Genomic DNA, 23,041 nt, shown 5'->3' on the forward strand with positions numbered 1-23,041 from the left:
CGCGGGTTGCCCGCGTCGCGGGCACACCGAAGCACTACACGACCGGCAGGCAGTATTGATGAATGGCCACAGCAACAACCACAACACCAACACCACAGCAAAGACACCAGCAGCCACCAGGGGCCACTACCGGCCCACATAAACATAAGGAAGAGGTCGCTGCAGATCCCGGAACTATTTTCACACGTCAAACCACGTGACGGAAAATAGTTCCGAGGTACTCATCCGCCGAAGCGCTATAAAGGCCGGCGCTCGGCCACACACCGGCAGTTCATCGACCGCCAGCAGACGTGGATGGCTGCCGCCGCGGCAGCCCGGCTTTGATCTTCTCGCTGATCTCTGGATTAGGCTCGGTATATCGGAGAAGTCTCTGGCGGAGACTAGGAGGATATTATTTCAGTTGTTTTCTATCTTATTGTTGTATGTAGTTGTGATTCGAAGACGGATCACTTTTGTGTGTTGGTGTTATACTTGGAGAATTTGTTTTGGTTAATTGAACAGCCCAATAAATTCTTTTCGGACTTTGATCGTTAGTTTCTTCTGCTTACGCAGACATATCAGAAGTGAAATTATTGCTCGGCTGAAGGCCACATCAACAATAATTAGTGAATTACAAATATCCTTAAAACAAAGACCACAATCTAAGGAATCAGGACAAGCAGTTCTCAGCAAGTGTTCCGAGGGTCGGCCTGGGAAAGTAATTCAAACATAAGGTAGGGTGAGACAGGCAGTGAAGAGTAGTAGCGACGCAAGAGGATAGCAACTAAAACTACTCAAACTAGGGGCAGATTAAGCGTAGACCGACCGACTAACCAATGCGCCTAACGTCCAATCACTGGTACAACGATGGAATATTTTTAGGCAAGGGCGAAGACAGACAGCACTACGTCTTCACAAAACACCCAAGGGCGAAGGAAACACTAGGACCAACGTAAACCCCCCCCAAATTTATATATATATATATATATATATATATATATATATATATATATATATGCGCACAGTACAACACAAGAGGTTGTCAAACTACACGCCGTGTCGGACAGCATCAACGCGACGAGGAAAGGTACACTGCCGGAAAGGTACCCTAACCTCCAGGGCAGGTAACTGGGGCGTTAGCGGCCACAAGGCAGAAGATGCCACTGCTTGTACTTCACTAATAAGAGTAATACTAAATTCAGTGATGAATAACAAATAGAGAAAGACGGCTGCAATATTTCACCGCCTCAACACTTCACTCGTTGCCGCCAGGCTCAGCGGCCCTGGGAGCAACAACCCGCCTGCCAAAGTCGAGATCTCAGAATAGTCAAGGTTGCATTAGCAGTTAACTCTTCACTCAAACGTCCAGGGTTCGGTGTACAACGAAGTCGTCGCTCTCACAGCCGCCCCTCCTCGATCCGGCAGTGGCAGCACGCCGCCAGCAACCCCGGCTCGCCCCCGCGCTGCACGCACCTGCTCGCTGCTGCGCCCCCCTAACGACCTCATGTCCGTTCACCCTCCCACTGACACCAAATCCAGTACGCAGACAGCATTAAAACAACTGCTCATTCAAAACCACAAGATCACAAGATACACACGGAGCCCGGAAAACAATTCCGACAACAACTCACAATACTAAAACCAGTCACTAAGAAACAACATGGACGAATTACAAGTCGGCACAGAAGTGGTTGGAACACCTAATGTACGTCGTCCGCTGCGACGACCGAACGACCAACCAACGGTCGTCTCCACTCAAGTCAGGTACAGGAAAGATCCCAGTATAAATCATCGACTGGCAACTTATTTCCACGAGATCACTTCGACGGCCAGAGACAGGCGCACGCGCGCGCGCGCACACACACACACACACACACACACACACACACACACACACACACACACACACACACACACACACACACACACAAATAAAATATCACGGTCCATTCAACTAAACCTCGCTGGATCCGGTCCTTGACGTGGCCGTGCACTCTCGCGACCACATCCTTCCGCCGGACAGTGGATGTGTGTCGCGAGCGGTCGGGCGAGTACTGGCTGTCCAGACCTCACTGCTGCTCTCTCCCAACTCCTCTTGTTCGACACACGACGACCCGGAAATACTAAAGGCTGCTCCAAAGATGGTACCACAGTAAGCGCTATCGATAAGCGCTGCTGCTGCTGCTGCTGCCACTCACGGACAGACAACGCGAGCAAACGTAGCGGCGACAGTGAACACACTAAGAAAACTAGGCGCCACTCGCTATTACAAGATGCCAAGCTATGATCCTGATCAGTTACCGCTTAGCAGCCAGCTATTGTTGCCCGAACATCAGATTAGCGAAGCTGTTACTTCACGTCATCAAGAGAAACAAGGATATTCCTATCTTCAGTATCATTGTCGTCCAATTGTTTTTATTGTGATTATTGCGTCTGCTAAATCATCAAGTAAATATAGTAGTCGTAGTGATGGGAGTGCAATGAAAATGAAGGTAATCGCGGGTAATGCTGTTCAGATAGTTTCAATTAAATGTACAAGCTGTATATTTCGGTTTGTATAGCTCTCTATGGATCGGAGTGTGGAAACAGATCCCTTAATCTGGGAGGTAGGTTAGAAAATTTAAAAAAGGAAATGGACAGGTTGAGGATAGATATAGTAGAAATTAGTGAGGTTTGGTGGCAGGAGGAAGAGGGCTTCTGGTCCGGTGAATAAAGGGTTATAAATACAAAGGCAACTATGGGTAAAGCAGGAATGGTTTAATAATGAATAACAAAATAGGAATTCGGGTACACTACTGTGAACAGCATAGTAATGCATTGTGGCTGATAAGATACATTGAGGTAAAAAAAAGTCATGGATAGCAATGTCAACATATAGAGGTGGATGTAGTATCGCGTACATGAAGTATAAAAGGACAGTGCATGGATGGAGCAGTCACTTGTAGCCAGGTGATTCATGTGAGAAGGTTACAGATTTCATAATGGTCACAGGACGGGAATTAACTGACACTGGAGCGTAATTTGAGCTAGACGCTTGGGATATCCACTCCGAAAAGCGTTAGGAAATTCAATATTCCGCGATTCACGGTGTCAAGAGTGTGCCGAGAACACCACATTTCAGGCATTACCTCTCATCACGCACAGTGCAATGGCGACAGCCTTCACTTAACGACAGAGAGCAGCACTATTTGCGTACAGTTGTCAGTGCCAACAGACAACCAACATTCCGTGAAATAAGCGCAGAAATCAATGTGGGACGTAGGACGAATGTATCCGCTAGACACAGTGCGGAGAAATTTGGAGTTAATGGTTTACAGCAGCAGACGACCGATGCGGGTGCCTTTTCTGACAGCACAACATCGCCTGCAGCGCCTCTCCTGGACTCTTGACCATTTGGGTTGGATTCTAAAGGACTGGAAAACTGTGTCGTGGTCGGATGAGTCCCAATTTCAGTTGGTAAGAGATGATGGTGGGACTCGACTATGGAACAGGCCCCACGGACCCAAGTTGTCAACAAGGCGTTGTGCAAGCTGGTGTAACGGTGTAGGCTGTGTTTACATGGACGGACTGGGTCCTCAGGACCAACTGAACCTATCAGTGACTGGAAATGGAGTTGTTTGGCTGCTTGCAGATCAGCAGCCACTGACTGACTTCATGTTCCAAATAACGGTAAAATTTCTATGGATGACAATGCGCCACGTTATTGGGCCACAACTATTCGTGACTCATTTGAAGAACATTCAGGACAATTCGATCGAATGATTCGATTGCCCAGATCGCCTGACACGAATCCCATTTAGGGGACAAATAGATCAGTTCGTGCACAAAATCCTGCACTGGCAACACTCCCGCAATTATGCGCGTCTATAGAGGCAGCATGGCTAATTATTTCTGCAGGGGACTTCGAACACCGTGTTGAGTCCATGTCACATCCAATAGCTGCATTACGTCAGGCGGAAGGAGATCCGAGACAATATTAGGAAGTATCCCATGACTTTTGGGACCTCCGAGTAGTGACGAAACCCACACCTCTCTCTCTGAATTTATAGTGAATGAGAATATTCTGGGAGAAAACTGGTAAGCATAGTTTTCCCAGTATGTCACGGTAAGAAAATTGTTGGCTGTTTTACCCGTCTGCGACGGGCGGGAGGAAACCATAGACGACAAACGTAAGCAAAAAATACGAGAAAATGAAATTAATTACACTACTGGCCATTAAAATTGCTACACGACGAAAATGACGTGCTACAGACGCGAAATATAACCGACAGGAAAAAGATGCTGTGATATGCAAATGATTAGCTTTTCAGAGCATTCACACAAAGTTGGCGCCGGTGGCGACACCTACAACGGGCTGACATGAGGAAAGTTTCCAACCGATTTCTCATACACAAACAACGGTTAACCGGCGTTGCCTCGTGAAACGTTGTTGTGATGCCTCGTGTCAGGAGGAGAAATGTGTACCATCACGTTTCCGACTTTGATAAAGGTCAAACTGTAGCCTATAGCGATTGCGGTTTCTCGTATCGCGACATTGCTGCTCGCGTTGGTCGAGATCCAATGGCTGTTAGCAGAATATGGAATCGGTGGGTTCAGGAGTGTAATACGGAACGCCGTGCTGGATCCCAACGGCCTCGTATCACTAGGAGTCGACATGACAGGCATCTTACCCGCATGACAGGGATCGAGATGTGGCTGCACCATCCGTTACAGAGTCAACAGATGGGGACGTTTGCAAGACAACAACCTCCTCCACGAACAGTTCGACGACGTTTGAAGCAGCATGGACTATCAGCTCGGAGACCATGGCTACGGTTACCCTTGACGCTGCATCACAGACAGGAGCGCCTGCGATGGTGTACTCAACGACGAACCTGGGTGCACGAATGGCAATACGTCATTTTTTCGGGTGAATCCAGGTTCTGTTTACAGCATCATGATGGCCGCATCCCTGTTTGGCGACATCGTAGTGAACGCACATTGGAAGCGTGTATTCGTCATCGCCATACTGGCGTATCACCCGGCGTGATGGTACGGGGTGCCATTGGTTACACGTCTCTGTCACCTCTAGTTCACATTGACGGCACTTTGGACAGTGGACGTTACATTTCAGATGTGTTACGACCCGTAGCTGTACCCTTCATTCGATCCCTATGAAACCCTACATTTCAGCATTATAATGCACGACAGCTTGTTGCAGGTCCTGTAAGGGCGTCTCTGGGTACAGGAAATGTTCGACTGCTGCCCGGCCAGCACATTCTCCAGATGTCTCACCAATTGAAAACGTCTGGTCAATGGTGGCCGAGCAACTGGCTCGCCACAATACGCCAGTCACTACGCTTGATGAACTGTGGTATCGTGTTGAAGCTGCATGGGCAGCTGTACCTGTACACGCCATCCAATCTCTGTTTGACTCAATGCCCAGGCGTATCAAGGCCGTTGTTACGGCCAGAGGTGGTTGTGTTCTCACTTTGAAATGAACGAACAGTAGAAACTGCGTATAAACTACATTAAACAACTGACCAGACAAATATGCCAAGGAAAACTCTATTCAGCGCCGTGTAGTGGAAAACAAATGTTTTGTCTCTGTGATGCTGCACTTAATTTGTTTTGTATAAACGATGCTATGTTGCACATAGTTCAGCTCTTAGCTGATCATATTACAAAACTGTCTACGACAAACGGTAGTTTAGCGTTCTCGTAGGGCACAGGTTATTTATTCAGTCTTTAAAGTTTTTGTACTTTAAACAAGCACAACCATACGTGACAATAGTGGACTTGTTAAGCACTGTTACTGAATACCACAACGGCAGACATCAGTTCGCTTTGTTAGTACCACGTTTACCAGACGCGTTTATTTGTTGTCCCGTGCGAGAACACTTATGAAGATACACTTGGTTAAAAGCGTTCGTGCATACTTCATCCGATTACCTCCATAATCCGACGCAGCAGAGGTGAGTACAGATTAACGTACTACTATGGGCTTTCACATGTTTTATTTGCTTATGCTTGCACAGCCTTTCAGTATCACTTAAATAAGTGTGCTGAGTTCCACAGTGGGTTTTAAACTGCAATGAATACAGAATCGTTGTGTCTCTTTTCTCAGGAGTTTCTGTGTACATTGACAATCAAATAGTTGCTGTGCAAGTATTTTGTTCTCACGCAAGGTGAAGCGTAATACAACACTAGAATTATTTGTATATTAATATCTCTCTTGCGATTTTAGCAGTGGAGCTATGTCACAAGATTTATATATTCTCATAGTATTCGGTCATGTACTTAGTTACTTGGTTGATGTTTACATGTGAAATATCTTACATAAAAGAAGAACTTGTTTCCTTTCGTACAGGGCACCGCTATACGACCTTTACTTGCATAGAAATTACGGTGTCTACGAAATAAGCTAAAATTACCAGAGCAAAAAGTGGGTAAATAAACCGTTCGCCGCGTGCGCGAATCAAACGTGGGCATCCAGACACACACAAAGAGAACTTTTGTGTAACTACGAGATAGACAAGATTCAATAAGGAACTCATTTCCTAGATTTTTCTGTTAATAGTATGGGCTTACTTTATTCATATAGAAAAATTCACTAGAAAAATAATTACTGGTTCTTGCCAAAACTTAGCAACTAAGCTTGTAAAAATAAGCTAAACATAAGCCATACGCATTTACAGGTTTGTGCCTTGCTTGCATAGCAAAAGATTTTTATTTCTCTTGCTTGCTGGTATATCTTACCCATACTGGCTGTGCTTACAGTAAAAGTGTGATTTTATGGTGTACATTTTAATATTCATTCCCATACCATGTATCTCTGTCATACATTAGTACTTTCCAAAATTATTTTGAATTAACTATTGTACTGTTCAGAACATATTTAAAATTCCTAGCTTTACACGCCACTGTGGTTAGTCCATGAAACAAAGCGTACCTCTACTGCTTCAAAGCTTGTGTCCAAATCTTGATGAGTTGTTATACAAATATATTTTCATATATACATTATTCCACGAGATTAGTACAGCCGATCATCTGTCTGAGACTCATGAATTAAACAGAAATATTTACTATCTATAATTACAAGAAGTTCACTTAACTTTGAAGAATCATGCTTTAAAGTCAGAAAAGTTTTTTTTTCATTTTTAGAAGAGAAATTTGCCGGACTGACTACAAAATGCCATCATAACTATTAATACTATATATGAAGCTAAATTAAGTAGAAATTCCACCGCCTCTCCTTAGGCCCAGGGAAAGCAATACGTCACATGACAGTACTGTATATGCAGACGAAGTTGGTAGTCGGCGCAGTGACTGGTGTGAGTGACCTAAAGGCATTTCCCATTTACAGTTGCCACTGCGCGCTGTGTGAACTTAGTTTGCGCCTAGGATACATCTGATAAGGGACTACCTGCGCATGATATTCGTACCCCTTGATGATGCCAGGCTTACGTGGTAAGACATTTGAATATTTATTTAGCAAATCAGCTAGGTCAGCCTTTTGTTGTTATGTTAAATGCTCTGATTCGCCTATTTTCGTTTGAATGTGGGATAAAATATCCATGGCATCTCCTGTATTCTGACATTATAGTGCATTATGAACACAGTACTGCCCACCACTAGTGGACAGAGCCTTAGTTTTTATAGATTTGAGACTCTGACCTTCACTTTTTCGCTATACCTACCATGACATGAGGTTTTCCTCAAGAAACTTACAACTTGTTCCGTTCAGAAGGTCGATCTTTGCGCCCCCTCTTCGCAGAAATCCCATGCCTACCAGACAGGAAACAAATTCTTGACACAGAGAAACGTTGAGCCCGCGCCGAATAACGCTGCGAGAACGGCTGGGCACGTTTGGGGAGAGTGGTGGTGGTGGGGGTTAGGGGCACGCCCTGTAGAGGAACTGTAGAGCGCTGGAGGTGTAGTGCGTTCTTAACTGAAGCGTACGCTCAAAATTTTCGTTTAGTATTAAGTGGAGCCCTCACTTGTATGGTGACCATTCGAAAAGCTCTGCCACCTCTGCTTTCGTCAATATCAAAAAAGAATTCCGCTGAATTGGTTTTCGTCTGGTTTATTAACCATTTGTAATTTTCAGAGAAGCATCATGAGTGCCGAATTTTAATAAAACCTGTACTTTTAACTTGTTGCCCTGTTGAAACTTGCTTCTTTTGCCAGAGCACAGCAGAGTTTACAGTTTCACCTCACAAACATGTTGTGCAGAGACAATTCCGAAACAGTGGCTCATGAAGTTTAAGTAAGGAACTGAGGAAAAGTAAGATCGGTAGCTTATGGAAAAGCACATCCGCGGTACAAAAATAAACGTGTAATATCTTCACTTATGTTGTTCTGAAACCTATAGCATGTGCTTTCTTCGAAAAATTCTGTAGTTCGTGGAATAACACCGTAAATGAAGATGTTCTGCGTAATAAACATAAGGAAAAATAGTCTCTCTGCGTTTTATCATTTGCCATAATCTCATTTCGATATCTCAAACAGTTGTGGAAATATAAGAGATGATGTAGATATTACACTGTGGCTTCATTGATTCGTCAGAGCAGTTTTTTTCGAGATCGATGACAGACACCAAGTCCCAAGTCTAAAGAAAAATTCAGTATGTTAGCTAAATTTAATACACCGCTATAATATAATGTAGTATGCACCGACTCGTGTTTTTCAACAAAGAAGTGTATAATACGCGTAAGCTGTGTGGGTGCATCGTAATAATTCCCGATTATCGGCCAGGAAATCAATTCATTAACTAATACATGAATTGAACATACATGGTCTTTTACATTTTTCCGAAAAACTAAAAAAGGCGCGAAAACTGCCACTTACATAAAAATGTGAAATGCAAACTTTTTTGAAACTCGTGCAGCGCCTTACTTCCATGCAAATATGCAACTATGACTATTAAGGAAATTACGTGCACACATTATCATGTAGCTGATACTACTGTTCGGACCTCACCTAATTGTCCCTTGACGCCAGTAGCACCGGAGACTACACAGTTTTGGAATGGCATTATCGGTAGACGAGTTTTACTAGTTACACTTTTGAAAATTTCACGTCACGGAAGTTAATACCTGCTCCTCTGTCCAGTACAACTGCCGTGGGTATGCTCTCCACTACAGAATTCACGGCTGCCTGAACTAGTTCTTTAAGTTTCATGCACGATTTAAAATCTCCTCACAGTTCTTCTCTAATATCTGTATCCTCTTTATATCGTAGCATATGAAACTTTTCATCAGGTTTGCTCATAGGTTTATATTCTGGGTCTTCACAAATTTTTGAATTCAGGTAAATATGTCAGTAATTAATAGCATCTACTGTAAAACAGTTATGCTTATCAAGATATTTGTACAACTTCCGCCACTGTCTATAATAATAATAATAATAATAATAATAATAATAATAATAATTTTCAACTTGTCTGAAAAAAGTTGTGTATGTGGTATTTTGTTATTCTGTATATTATTTAGTGCAATCGATGGCAAGAATGAAACAATGTTTAGGGTTTCACTACTCTCCATTTCACATTTTTATGTAAGTGGCAGTTTTCGCGCCTTTTTTAGTTTTTCGGAAAAATGTACAAGATCATGTATGTACAATTCGTGTATTAGTTAATGAATTTATTTCCTGGCCGATAATCGGGAATTATTACGATGCACCCACACAGCTTACGCGTATTATACAGTTCTTTGTTGAATGTTCGCTTCTAGTCACGCTTATTTGATTTCCTCACTTTCTCAGACAACGAATGTCGTCTGAGAGGCCCTGCTTCCTTTTCCTGGTGATTCTGTTTTCTGTTAGCGTTTAATACAGGTTCAAGGGGCCCAGGTTGGATTCCCAGCTCGAGCAGAAAATTTTTTTCCGTTAGGGACTGGGTATTGTGTTTTCATTTCATCCCCATCTCCGACGCGCAAGTCGCCCAATGTGGCGTCGAATGCAATAAGTACTTGCCCTCGCCGGCCGAACTTCCCCAAATGGGGGACTCCCGGCTCACAATGCTGTACGCTCATTAAGACAGGTTCAACACAGCTGATGTTGACACTGCACAAGAAAGCCGATTCATGCGCAGTAAACAGCGAACTCCAAACACACACTGCCTTTCATGGAAACTATTAAATTCAAATAGTGCTATCTACCAACGAGTTCACTTGACCAGAATACAAATGAGGCGCTGAGAGCCACGAGGGCCAAAAGCACACTGTCCTTGACCCCCAAATTTAAGTGAATACTAGAGAAACCAGTGAGACAGCTTTTCTTGGATGTTCAGATATACATGTAATGTGGGCCCACAGAGCAGATATACCTGACCCACCGTAAGCTCAACAGACTTTAGAAGCATTGAATAAATGCTCCACTCTCACAATTGACAATCATGTGCTTTATGGTTCTGAGTGCCTCAAACGGATTACTGCTGGATAAAATCCAAAACTTATTGTACTATATCTCATTCAGAATCTCACAAAATAGGTGTTTTTGTCAGTATAAAATATACTAACGTCCGATCTAATGTTACCATATAACGAGTGAATTGGCGTATCTGCGCAGTGTGCTAACTGCCTCGTGGGATTTATGCCACGCAAACGACTGCTGCAGTGCGCTATCACCTGGTGGTATTGATGTAAACTTTTAGTTGAGTGCTGTAAACCGTTTACATTGCTCATCAAATCCGTATGTATTTGGCCCGTGAATGTGCGCCCGTGATCGTGATCCCAAGTTTCAGTTTCACTGAGTCGGGGAACAATGTAGCGCAGCGCGGTAGGTGCCATTTATTTATGGTTACCCCATCTACATTATGTTTAAAGCCTTCAAAGAAAAATAAGGAATAAATCAGCAAGGTGCCAAAAGTTACGGTGTTCACGTGCTCTTGGGCTCTTACCCAACAGCTGCCACTGCTCTTCATGCCGTCTATCACTTCCAATCCCCCCCCCCCTTTCTACATCTACATCTATACTCCGCGAGCCACCTTACGGTGTGTGGCGGAGGGTACTTATTGTACCACTATCTGATCCCCCCTTCCCTGTTCCATTCACGAATTGGGCGTGGGAAGAACGACTGCTTGTAAGTCTCCGTATTTGCTCTAATTTCTCGGATCTTTTCGTTGTGATCATTACGCGAGATATATGTGGGCGGTAGTAATATGTTGCCCATCTCTTCCCGGAATGTGCTCTCTCGTAATTTCGATAATAAACCTCTCCGTATTTCGTAACGCCTTTCTTGAAGTGTCCGCCACTGGAGCTTGTTCAGCATCTCCGTAACGCTCTCGCGCTGACTAAATGTCCCCATGACGAATCGCGCTGCTTTTCGCTGGATCATGTCTATCTCTTCTATTAATCCAACCTGGTAAGGGTCCCATACTGATGAGCAATACTCAAGAATCGGACGAACAAGCGTTTTGTAAGCTACTTCTTTCGTCGATGAGTCACATTTTCTTAGAATTCTTCCTATGAATCTCAACCTGGCGCCTGCTTTTCCCACTATTTGTTTTATGCGATCATTCCACTTCAGATCGCTCCGGATAGTAACTCCTAAGTATTTTACGGTCGTTACCGCTTCCAATGATTTACCACCTATGGCATAATCGTACTGGAATGGATTTCTGCCCCTATGTATGCGCATTATATTACATTTATCTACGTTTAGGGAAAGCTGCCAGCTGTCGCACCATGCATTAATCCTCTGCAGGTCTTCCTGGAGTACGTACGAGTCTTCTGATGTTGCTACTTTCTTGTAGACAACCGTGTCATCTGCAAATAGCCTCACGGAGCTACCGATGTTGTCAACTAAGTCATTTATGTATATTGTAAACAATAAAGGTCCTATCACGCTTCTTTGCGGTACTCCCGAAATTACCTCTACATCTGCAGATTTTGAACCGTTAAGAATGACATGTTGTGTTCTTTCTTCTAGGAAATCCTGAATCCAATCACAAACCTGGTCCGATATTCCGTAAGCTCGTATTTTTTTCACTAAATGTACGTGCGGAACCGTATCAAATGCCTTCCTGAAGTCCAGGAATACGACATCAATCTGCTCGCCAGTGTCTACGGCACTGTGAATTTCTTGGGCAAATAGGGCGAGCTGAGTTTCACATGATCTCTGTTTGCGGAATCCATGTTGGTTATGATGAAGGAGATTTGTATTATCTAAGAACGTCATAATACGAGAACACAAAACATGTTCCATTATTCTACAACAGATTGACGTAAGCGAAATAGGCCTATAATTATTCGCATCTGATTTATGACCCTTCTTGAAAATGGGAACGACCTGCGCTTTCTTCCAGTCGCTAGGTACTTTACGTTCTTCCAGCGATCTACGATAAATTGCTGATAGAAAGGGGGCAAGTTCTTTAGCATAATCACTGTAGAATCTTAAGGGTATCTCGTCTGGTCCGGATGCTTTTCCGCTACTAAGTGATAGCAGTTGTTTTTCAATTCCGATATCGTTTATTTCAATATTTTCCATTTTGGCGTCCGTGCGACGACTGAAGTCAGGGACCGTGTTACGATTTTCCGCAGTGAAACAGTTTCGGAACACTGAATTCAGTATTTCTGCCTTTCTTCGGTCGTCCTCTGTTTCGGTGCCATCGTGGTCAACGAGTGACTGAATAGGGGATTTAGATCCGCTTACCGATTTTACATATGACCAAAACTTTTTAGGGTTCTTGTTTAGATTGTTTGCCAATGTTTTATGTTCGAATTCGTTGAATGCTTCTCTCATTGCTCTCTTTACGCTCTTTTTCGCTTCGTTCAGCTTTTCCTTATCAGCTATGATTCGACTACGCTTAAACCTATGATGAAGCTTTCTTTGTTTCCGTAGTACCTTTCGTACATGATTGTTATACCACGGTGGATCTTTCCCCTCGCTTTGGACCTTAGTCGGTACGAACTTATCTAAGGCGTACTGGACGATGTTTCTGAATTTTTTCCATTTTTGTTCCACATCCTCTTCCTCAGAAATGAACGTTTGATGGTGGTCAGTCAGATATTCTGCGATTTGTGCCCTATCACTCTTGTTAAGCAAATATATTTTCCTTCCTTTCTTGGCATTTCTTATTACACTTGTAGTCATTGATGCAACCACTGACTCGTGATCACTGATACCCTCTTCTACATTCACGGAGTCGAAAAGTTCCGGTCTATTTGTTGCTATGAGGTCTAAAACGTTAGCTTCACGAGTTGGTTCTCTAACTATCTGCTCGAAGTAATTCTCGGACAAGGCAGTCAGGATAATGTCACAAGAGTCTCTGTCCCTGGCTCCAGTTCTGATTGTGTGACTATCCCATTCTATACCTGGTAGATTGAAGTCTCCCCCTATTACAATAGTATGATCACGAAACTTCTTCACGACGTTCTGCAGGTTCTCTCTGAGGCGCTCAACTACTACGGTTGCTGATGCAGGTGGTTTATAGAAGCATCCGACTATCATATCTGACCCACCTTTGATACTTAACTTAACCCAGATTATTTCACATTCGCATTCGCTAATAACTTCACTGGATATTATTGAATTCTTTACTGCTATAAATACTCCTCCACCATTGGCGTTTATCCTATCCTTGCGGTATATATTCCATTCTGTGTCTAGGATTTCGTTACTGTTCACTTCCGGTTTTAACCAACTTTCCGTTCCTAATACTATATGCGCACTATTTCCTTCAATAAGAGATACTAATTCAGGAACCTTGCCCTGGATACTCCTGCAGTTTACCAATATTACATTAACTTTTCCTGTTTTTGGTCTCTGAGGACGGACGTTCTTTATCAACGATGATAATGTCCTCTCTGGTAAGCCGTCAGGTATTTTATCGTTTCTCCCAAGGGGGGGTCCCTCTAACCTAAAAAACCCCCGTGTGCACGCCACACGTACTCTGCTACCCTAGTAGCTGCTTCCGGTGTGTAGTGCACGCCTGACCTGTCTAGGGGGGCCCTACAGTTCTCCACCCAATAACGGAGGTCGATGAATTTGCAGCCATTATAGTCGCAGAGTCGTCTGAGCCTCTGGTTTAGACCCTCCACACGGCTCCAAACCAGAGGACCGCGATCGACTCTGGGCACTATGCTGCAGATATTAAGCTCAGCTTGCACTCCGCGTGCGATGCTGGTTGTCTTCACCAAATCAGCCAGCCGCCGGAAGGAACCAAGGATGGCCTCAGAACCCAAGCGGCAGGCGTCATTCGTTCCGACATGTGCTACTATCTGCAGCCGGTCACACCCAGTGCGTTCAATAGCTGCCGGAAGGGCCTCCACCACATTACGGACGAGACCCCCCGGCAAGCACACCGAGTGCACACTGGCATTCTTCCCCGACCTACCCGCTATTTTCCTGAGGGGCTCCATAACCCGCCTAACGTTGGAGCTCCCTATAACTAATAGGCCCGCCCTCTGTGACTGTCGGGACCTTGCCGGAGAATCGGCCACTGGCCCAACAGGCGGGGCATCCTGTGGTGGCTCGGAAACGATGTCATCACCACTAGGAAGCACCCCGTACCTGTTGGAAAGGGGTAAGGCAGCTGCCACGCGGCCAGATCCCACCTTCGCCTTTCGGCCAGGCACGCGCGAGCCCACCACTGTCCGCCATTCACCCTGGAGTGATGGCTGACCGGTAAGATGCTCACTGCCGGAAGACGCAGCGACATCAGGGGTTCCATGTGATTCCAAGGCCACCGAAGTAGGCATAGGTCTCACCACAGTTGCCCCAACGCCACTACGAGCAGACGCCTGCGCCTCGAGCTCGATGAGCCTAACAGACAAAGCCTCCACCTGCCCCCGAAGAGTGGCCAATTCTCCTTGCGTCCGCTCACAACAACCACAGTCCCTACACATGACTGTTTACCCTACTCTATACGGTGACAAATTCCCAAGATAATCTTCTGATGAGCTACTCTGATAATCAAGAAACACTCACTGAAATACGAGACGCGAAAACTACGCTAGGTTTTCCCAGAAAAACTATTTAAAAGCTAAGCGCAGCAAATAAGTACAAAAACGCTTTATACAAACAGTACTCGCTGCTGCTGGTGCTCTCGCTCTGGCTGTCACAAGACAACTGCTGATTCAAGTGACTAGTGGCTAACGGCCGCGAAACAAACAAAAGACGGTTTTAGGGCGCTTTCTGTTCTAAACGATCAAGAAAACACTAAGAAATCTAACACGAAAACTACGTAAAGTTTTATTAAGAACTGTTAGTTACTATGCAGAGCAGATAAACACAAATAGAATCCCTTCCTTAGTGGAAGGTCGTAAACAAAATGCAAAATAAACGCTTTATACAAACAGTACTCGCTGCTGCTGGTGCTCTCGCTCTGGCTGTCACAAGACAGACCGTCGCAGTGAGTACGATGGGGGCGGTTTTAGTATGATCCGCCGGCGTTGCTAGAGGACCATTCCTCGGACACCTCTAAAGTGCTCACGGTAGGATTTTGCGGGGTTGGCGTCCAGTTAGGCGCAGGCCCCGTGTTTTGTCCCGATATACTGCGTCCATTATTTCTGTCATTGTTATTCAGCGACAGTTTCCTGGAATGTGATTGCAACCTATGAATTCTGTTCCGAGAGCAGCCATATCCTGGAGTAAATCAATGTCCAATACTTTGGTTACGATGTCGGCCGTTGCCACACTCACCCTAACAAACAGTATTTACAATTAGTCCAGTAGATTTAGCATTCCAATCGGAAATAATTGCTACAAAAATTTTACTGTTTTAATGGCTTTGTTTGTGTCCCAGTATGACTATCCTACGTTTTCCCCCACGGCGGAGTTGTGGAAAAGTGCTGGGGGGCAAAAATGTACCCGAAAGAGGGGTATTTTTCGCTTTCGAGATTATCTCTTAAATGACTTACAAATCGAAAACATAGCGCAATTGAAAATTGTAGGGCATGAAATTCTGCATTGAACGAGACCATCCGTATATTTCTTGGACCACCCGTTTCCATACTAGTGTTCTTCAAAATTAGACCAATTTCACATGCTCATAAAAAATTTTCGTTTTAACCTCTTTTTTTGTAATATCGTAGAAACTAACCCACCTATCAATAATGTCGTTCATAAAAGAGATATGGTGAGAGAAATTTGGCATTCGATGAAACCAGAAGTGAATTTTTTGAACCACCCATTTGTGTGCTGCTCCTCATTAAAGTTGGACCATTTCTCATCATACATTTCAAATGTAGTTCTTCAGTAATTCTTATGTACACTCTTTTAAACACAGAACTATAGCAACCAATTGCCTTGCACTTATTTAATATAGTAATAGAAAAATTCTAAAATTTTGTAAAATTTGAAACATTAAAAAAGTTTTTCATATGTCGAGGGTTAAGAACTGAGACCTCGTATCTGACAGATGTCAGAAAGTTCTGACTCAAAAAAACTTGTAAGTGTAAAAAATACATGTTATAACAAAATGATGCAAAAAAGACAATGCACAACCTGTGAGTAATAAGTGTTTATCTCTAAATAAAAAATCAAAACAATCAAAATTTTTATTAAAGGTTATTTTTTCAGCTCCCTTGTGAAATTTGTCTTGTCAGGTACGTGGTCTCCGTTCATAACCCTCAATATAATATAGTGATACCCATTCAACTGATATGAAGGACGCAGGAAGAGACACTCCTTGAAATTAAGTAGTGATTATTATATTTCGAAATTACAGAATTTTACATAAATGTATGAGATGAAAAGGTAAAAGTAGGTACGTACACAAATTTCACATACGTCAACGTTTGACTGTCATTGCACCACTCAGCTTCTCAGAGTCTGAAATTTCCGAGTCCGACGCCCCGTCACTCGGCTCCTCAAACTCAGTAATTTTCGTCACCTCATATATACAATCCAGGTCTTCGTTAACATCTTGTTCGTCGGTTTCGTCTGGTTGGAGGGAGCTAGTTCATGAGATCCCCTTGCAGTTTACACAAATTAATGAGCACTTAATACCAGCCTTCCGACACCCACAACTACCTACACAGCACTTGTTGCATTTGCAGGAAATTGTTGAGAGAAGAGACTGTGGAGCTGGTTCTTTGGAGGTAGGAATGAGGCAAAGACAAAACTCTGAAGCCTGCCATCCCCAGAGGAGCGGATCCATCTGGTGTCCTATCCACATTTGTACTTTTAAGTAGGTCCACAAGCAACGCTGGCGAACTGCTTCCGACGTTGGTGGTAGGGATGCTAGGGTGAATCTAAATTTCACAATCGCTTTGGAAAACAGGTCGAATCGCAAGTTGTCTGAAGTCTCTCCTGCCATACCTCCGTAAATCGGAGGTCAGCTTCGACAATAGCTTCAGCTTGAGTGTCATGCTGTAAGAATGATTTGATACCTTCCAGAAGACATTTATTTTTGACCAGTAGATTGACCACCTTCTTGCCCTGACCGAAGAGTGCTGAAGTTGTGTCATACACACTTATGGCGTAAAGAAATACGAGTGACCTGATCTTTGCCAGTTTGGAACTGTTAGAAACAAATATTTCTGATGAGGTCTTTTCTCTTCCAAATTTCAAGAAATTTATATTTGCTGATGGTGTGGCTAGGGCATTGAGCATGATGAGAAGGTCCGTATCCTCAGCAACAACCACAACCTTCTCATGCTCCTGTGAAACCTCAAGCACTGTGGTAACAATTAAGACAATTAAGTGGTCTGCGTCTTCAGTGGCTTGCCTTACTAAGAAGCCTTCATCTTCGAGCCTCGAAATAAGCAAGCTAATGAGATGTGCTTCATTTCTGGAAAGGAATTGCTCCTGAGTCAATCACCATCATTAGCTCGGTAAATATGACCTCAGGAGTAGTGTGTCTTTTGCTTCGGCAGAGGTGCTCAGCATATTTGATTCTCTTGGTGGGCAGGTCTTCTGGGTAGCCATCTACCACCACACTTGTCGCACTTCCGCTGTAGTGTCTTCTTAAGTATTCCACGTATTTGGTTAGCATTAACTTAAGTGTTTCACCATTCTTCCATACAACGCACTGGAGAAGAAATCCACCATCGATGACAAGTGCTTCTTCCAGGTTTACATCATTCTTTGGTGTGAACAAGTCGTAACACTGACTTGGGAGTCTCCCTCATTCCAGACGCATTGGACAGAGAGAGAGAGAGAGAGAGAGAGAGAGAGAGAGAGAGAGAGAGAGAGAGAGGGAGGATAGGGTGCCATCTCATATTGGAAGAATTCTTTAATAAAATGAACAAACCGCCTTCAGTCACAAGTTGCGTTTATTTACTGCACTATGCATTTCGAGCACTGGAGGCTCATCTTCAGGTGCTTGTTAGTGATTTGCATCAGGTTTTTTAGTTGTTTGCCTGTTATTACATTTTTCTGTTACAACATCGTATATTCTAGATGTAAGTTTAACAGCGTTAATAATGTGAAAATAAGTTACAGTTTAACATTGTATGATGTCTGCTTCTGTTGTGCAGTTGGTATACACAGTATACATCTTTACTTTTGCAGTACACACTGGGATACACACATAGTCACACACTTTTTCGCACATTGTAGTAGCAGAACGTAAACATGCCACAGATTCTCGTTCATACAGATGTTCTACTTCTAAATATAATCGATTTTCTTGTTTCACAGAAGATAATATGATAGTATTATTAGTACACAGGTATCATTAAAATAATTATTTGGCACCATGTTGTAGGTTGTCGACTGTTCGTACTCTTATGGATTTGATTTCTTAGGAAAAAATAAACTTTTGAAGGCGTAAAAAAATGTGGCTGTTAAACTTGTTCATTCAACAAGTTTTCGGAATATTTTTCTTTGTGTAGCATTATTTCTAACTGTTCTAGTAGATTAAATTTTTTACTGTTGGGTCCTGTGTGAAGCACAGTTAGGCTGTTGTGGATGCCGTCAAGTGTGTTTATTAATATACATGTGGTTAGTTATTGTAGATTTTTCAAAATGGTTTAGTCGAAAGGCGTCGGTGTGTTCTTTATACCGTGTGCGGAAGGTTCTTCCAATTTTTCCTATGTAAAATGCAGGGCAACTGTTACATTGTAATTTACATATTCCACTGTGTTATGTTATTGGCTTGTTTGTGTTCCCTGCGTGAGGTAAGTGGTATCCAAGTTTGCTGTTAGTGGAGAAAGATATTTTAATATTTTTTTAATAAGTTAGCTACTTTTTGTGATACTGTGCCTAAGTATGGGATGCTTGTGAAGATTTATTTGTGTTGGTAGTTTATCTGCGCCTAAACTTACTTGCATCTGTGAAGGATGACAGAAAGCGGATGGAGTGATCGGTTGAGATGAGGTTGTAACGAAATATGATCTAATGGTAGATGCATTCTAGAGAGAGGAAGATGTTGCGTCAGATCATTTAACAATTTTTTCCGTTCTGTTGGGGTGCATCAGTTGTGTGGCATAACCTGTGTTCGACTCTTATACAACTGTATGTTATGTCTGTGGCCTAGAGCACTGTCTACTCGTGATCGTTAACAGCAGATCTGTCATCAGAGGAGTTCCATCTCATGTGTGTGATTATGACGACGACGACGACGACGACGAAACATGCCCATCTTGTGTCGGCACTTTCCTCTGTATGAACGTAGATATTTGCAAGGTACTCAATTAACCTGCTGCATCTTTGGCATAAAATCGAGTCTTCAGTTTCAAAATTACGTTATTTCTATGTTACTGACAGTTTGTGAGATACTGAATTCCCATGCATACATCTGCTTGACAGATGTTCTGTTTACGGATTTAGTGATGGCATGTCTCGTAATTTCACATGTGGAACATCGTTGCTATGCGTTGGTCCGTTTCCTTGTGAGAGGTATTCTCCATTACTAACGATCATTTTGTATAGGACTGATGCAGGCATAGTATAATTTCTAAACCGTGATCGGATATGAACAGTGGATGCCATACACCTCTGCCAAGCTATATTGTGCATGTATCACAGGGAATCTATGTTTTAAGGAAGTAGTTTTTTCATTTTACAGTTTATCTTGTTACAGTTTTAGGGCGCAAAATTGCTACGATCATTAGCGCCCATTCTGGGACTTAGGGAAGCTTACAAAAACCAAATGGGAAATCTGCAGAAATGGGAGCTAAACTCAAAAAGAGGGGAAACTAAAAAACCCAAGGAAAACTTAGAAAACCACTGTAGGAGAGGGGGTTGTTTTTCCCAAAAAGAGCTTCAAATGGCCGACGTGATCACACTGACACTGATAAACTCGAGGGCGCGATCAGCTGAGCGCGTGTCATCTAAAATGGAAGGTATATCAGGCGACAGCTGTAGATGGGCTCGTAGCGGAGTAAAATAGGGGCACTCAAGAAAAATGTGTCTCACCATCCACAGTTGAGAGCAGTGGGGATAAAGTGGGAGAGCATCGCCACTTAAAAGATGTCAATGGCTAAAAAGAAAGTGCCCTATCCAGCGTCTAGTTAAAATTACCCCTCCCGATGACAAGTTCGGGAGGAAGAGGTCTGAGCACTGAGAAAAGGTTTCACATCCCGCAATTTATTAGCGGGAAGTTTAGACCAATGTGCTTGCCATACAAGAGCAACACGACGACATAAGACACACTGCAGATCGGTGAAGGGAACCATGCAAACAGCGGGCCAAGGAAGGGAGTCTGTAGCATTGGCTGCTATATCGGCTGCCTTGTTTACATGGATACCAACAGTAGGGGGACAAGGTATGTTCTATCCCACATTCCATTGTTGCCAAATTTATTCAAAATGACGGAAGATGGCGGAATTTGGTGGGAAGTTTGAATTTTGGCTGGAAGATAGGTCAATTGTGCTACCTCCACTAACCTAACCCTCCAGAAAAAAATTGGGTGGGAAATTCAAATTCCAGCAGGATAATGCATCACACCACGAAAATGGCGGGAAAATAGACCAATTGGGCTACGTCCACTAACCTATCCCCCCAAGCCCCTAGAAAATGGCGGCAAGCTTAAATTCCAGCACAATAATGGCACTAAAACCTGACTTGTCTTTATTATTACTTCAACAATATCTTGCAGGTGTGTTCGCCACGAGATCCATAGTCCAACTGGATAAGTTACATTGCCACCAGCAGAAGATGTCATTCAAGATGTCGGATTTTGGCGGGAAGAAGGCCAACTGGACCACATCCACTCAACTACCGTTATCCAGGACGGCGACTTATTTTGTTTCGCCACTCAGATGACCTGATTGGCGGTGCACATTTAGTCTTTGCTCTGTTGTCATCATCAAAGCATCGTCACATGTTCGATCATCGAGATGAATGCAGATGATGTAGACATTCAAAGGAGGACTAGCCACATTTCACTACATCATTTATAGAAGAATGTGATATTGCAGATGGCAGTTATAAGAGTCGAGGGGCATGAAAAGGAAGCAGTGGTTGGGAAGGGAGTGAGACAGGGTTGTATCCTATCCCCGATGTTATTCAATCTGTATATTGAGCAAGCAGTGAAGGAAACAGAAGAAAAATTAGGAGTAGGTATTAAAATCCATGGAGAAATAAAAACTTTGAGGTTTGCCGATGACATTGTAATTCTGTCAGACAGCAAACGATTTGGAAGAGCAGTTGAACGGAATGGACAGTGTCATGAAAGGAGGGTATAAGATGAACATCAGCAAAAGCAAAACGAGGATAATGGAATGTAGTCGAATTAAGTCGGGTGATGCTGACAGAATTAGATTAGGAAAAGAGACACTTAAAGTAGTAAAGGCGTTTTGCTATCTGGGGAGCAAAATAACTGATGATGGTCGAAGTAGAGAGTATATCAAATGTGCTGGGGGTCATAGTATTTTCATGCAGCACTCGACTGTTGATAACTTATTCAATCTACACATGGCAATAACTAGTACTAAATAGATGGCGCCAGTGTGTTCAAGGTGTATACAGTAACATCATTAACTGGCTTCAGACATTTAGCATTCACATAGAAGATATAGACCATTGTCTTAGCACCTGTATAACTGCAGTGCCGAAGTCTTGTGCTATTCCTCAAATAAGTGTTGAGAATGTTGAACTCAAATTTACTGATGGGATACCCAACTATTTCAATGGGTCTATAACATTATGAGATACACGTGTTGAATTTGAGGGACATAAGAAACAGCTATTTTCGAAATACTATACTTCTGCTGCACCATTTGAAAAAGAATGAACTTTTTGTTTTCCATGCTGATCATAATTTTATGTCTCGAGTAAATAAATGTATTTATAATATTAAATTTCTCTGTCTTTTTCATTTCTCTAGACAAAAATGTCACACACTTCCCTTTAAATATACCACGTGGAATTCATTCTGTCGTGTAGCTGTTGTAGCTCAGCTGATAAGGTGATTGCACTATAGTGGCTACACACGCGCACGCGCGCACACACACACACACACACACACACACACACACACACACACACACACGCACACACGCACACACGCACACACGCACACACGCACACACGCACACACGCACACACGCACACACGCACAATCATATAAAAGCCTATTGCACGCCAGTACATAGCACAATAGGTATCATGGCAGGCTGGGTGATGCACACTTGCTGCAAGGACTTTGTTGTTGGTGACCGGTCCTGTGATGATCAAGACCAGAAGACCAAGAAGAAGAAGAATGGAGCACTCCTTCCCAACAGCATACAAGCTATAATTGTAGGTCCTTCCAACTGTGGTTAGATAATGTCTTGATGGCTGTGTCAACACACACAGACTGAGTCCGCTTCAAGTACTTTTTCATCTACTCTGAAGCACTGCTTCAACCCAAATACCAGTTACTGCATAAAATATTAGATGGGGTGGATGGTGTAATGTTCAGAGCATTTAGTGAAAGCGACGTCATCCCCCCTTAACCTGAAAAGGTAAAGCCTAACACCGTCTTCATAGTTGACTATGTGGCTGTTGAAAAGCAGGATCAAATTCGTAGATATTTCTGCTTTGGTCGTCATATGGGTGTTGACGTATTTTGTCTGAGACATATTCCAGCATCCCAACACAGTTGGTGAGGGATAACGCCAACCTCATAGCCTTCAAACAAGACAATCTCAATTTAAAATACATTTACCACGCTCATGTAGGGACTGTCATGTCATACAATGAATTTGTA

At 43.2% G+C, this 23,041-nt stretch overlaps 1 protein-coding gene across 1 annotated transcript in view; it reads left to right on the top strand.

Annotated features, from left to right (window-relative positions):
- Window positions 1-23,041, top strand: part of LOC126471387 (mediator of RNA polymerase II transcription subunit 12-like) — a 144,230-nt gene that overhangs the window by 97,153 nt on the left and 24,036 nt on the right. The gene's annotated exons all lie outside the window — the stretch shown is intronic.

This window comes from Schistocerca serialis, chromosome 3 (assembly GCF_023864345.2).
Source record: "Schistocerca serialis cubense isolate TAMUIC-IGC-003099 chromosome 3, iqSchSeri2.2, whole genome shotgun sequence".
In the NCBI taxonomy this organism is placed as follows: domain Eukaryota; kingdom Metazoa; phylum Arthropoda; class Insecta; order Orthoptera; family Acrididae; genus Schistocerca; species Schistocerca serialis.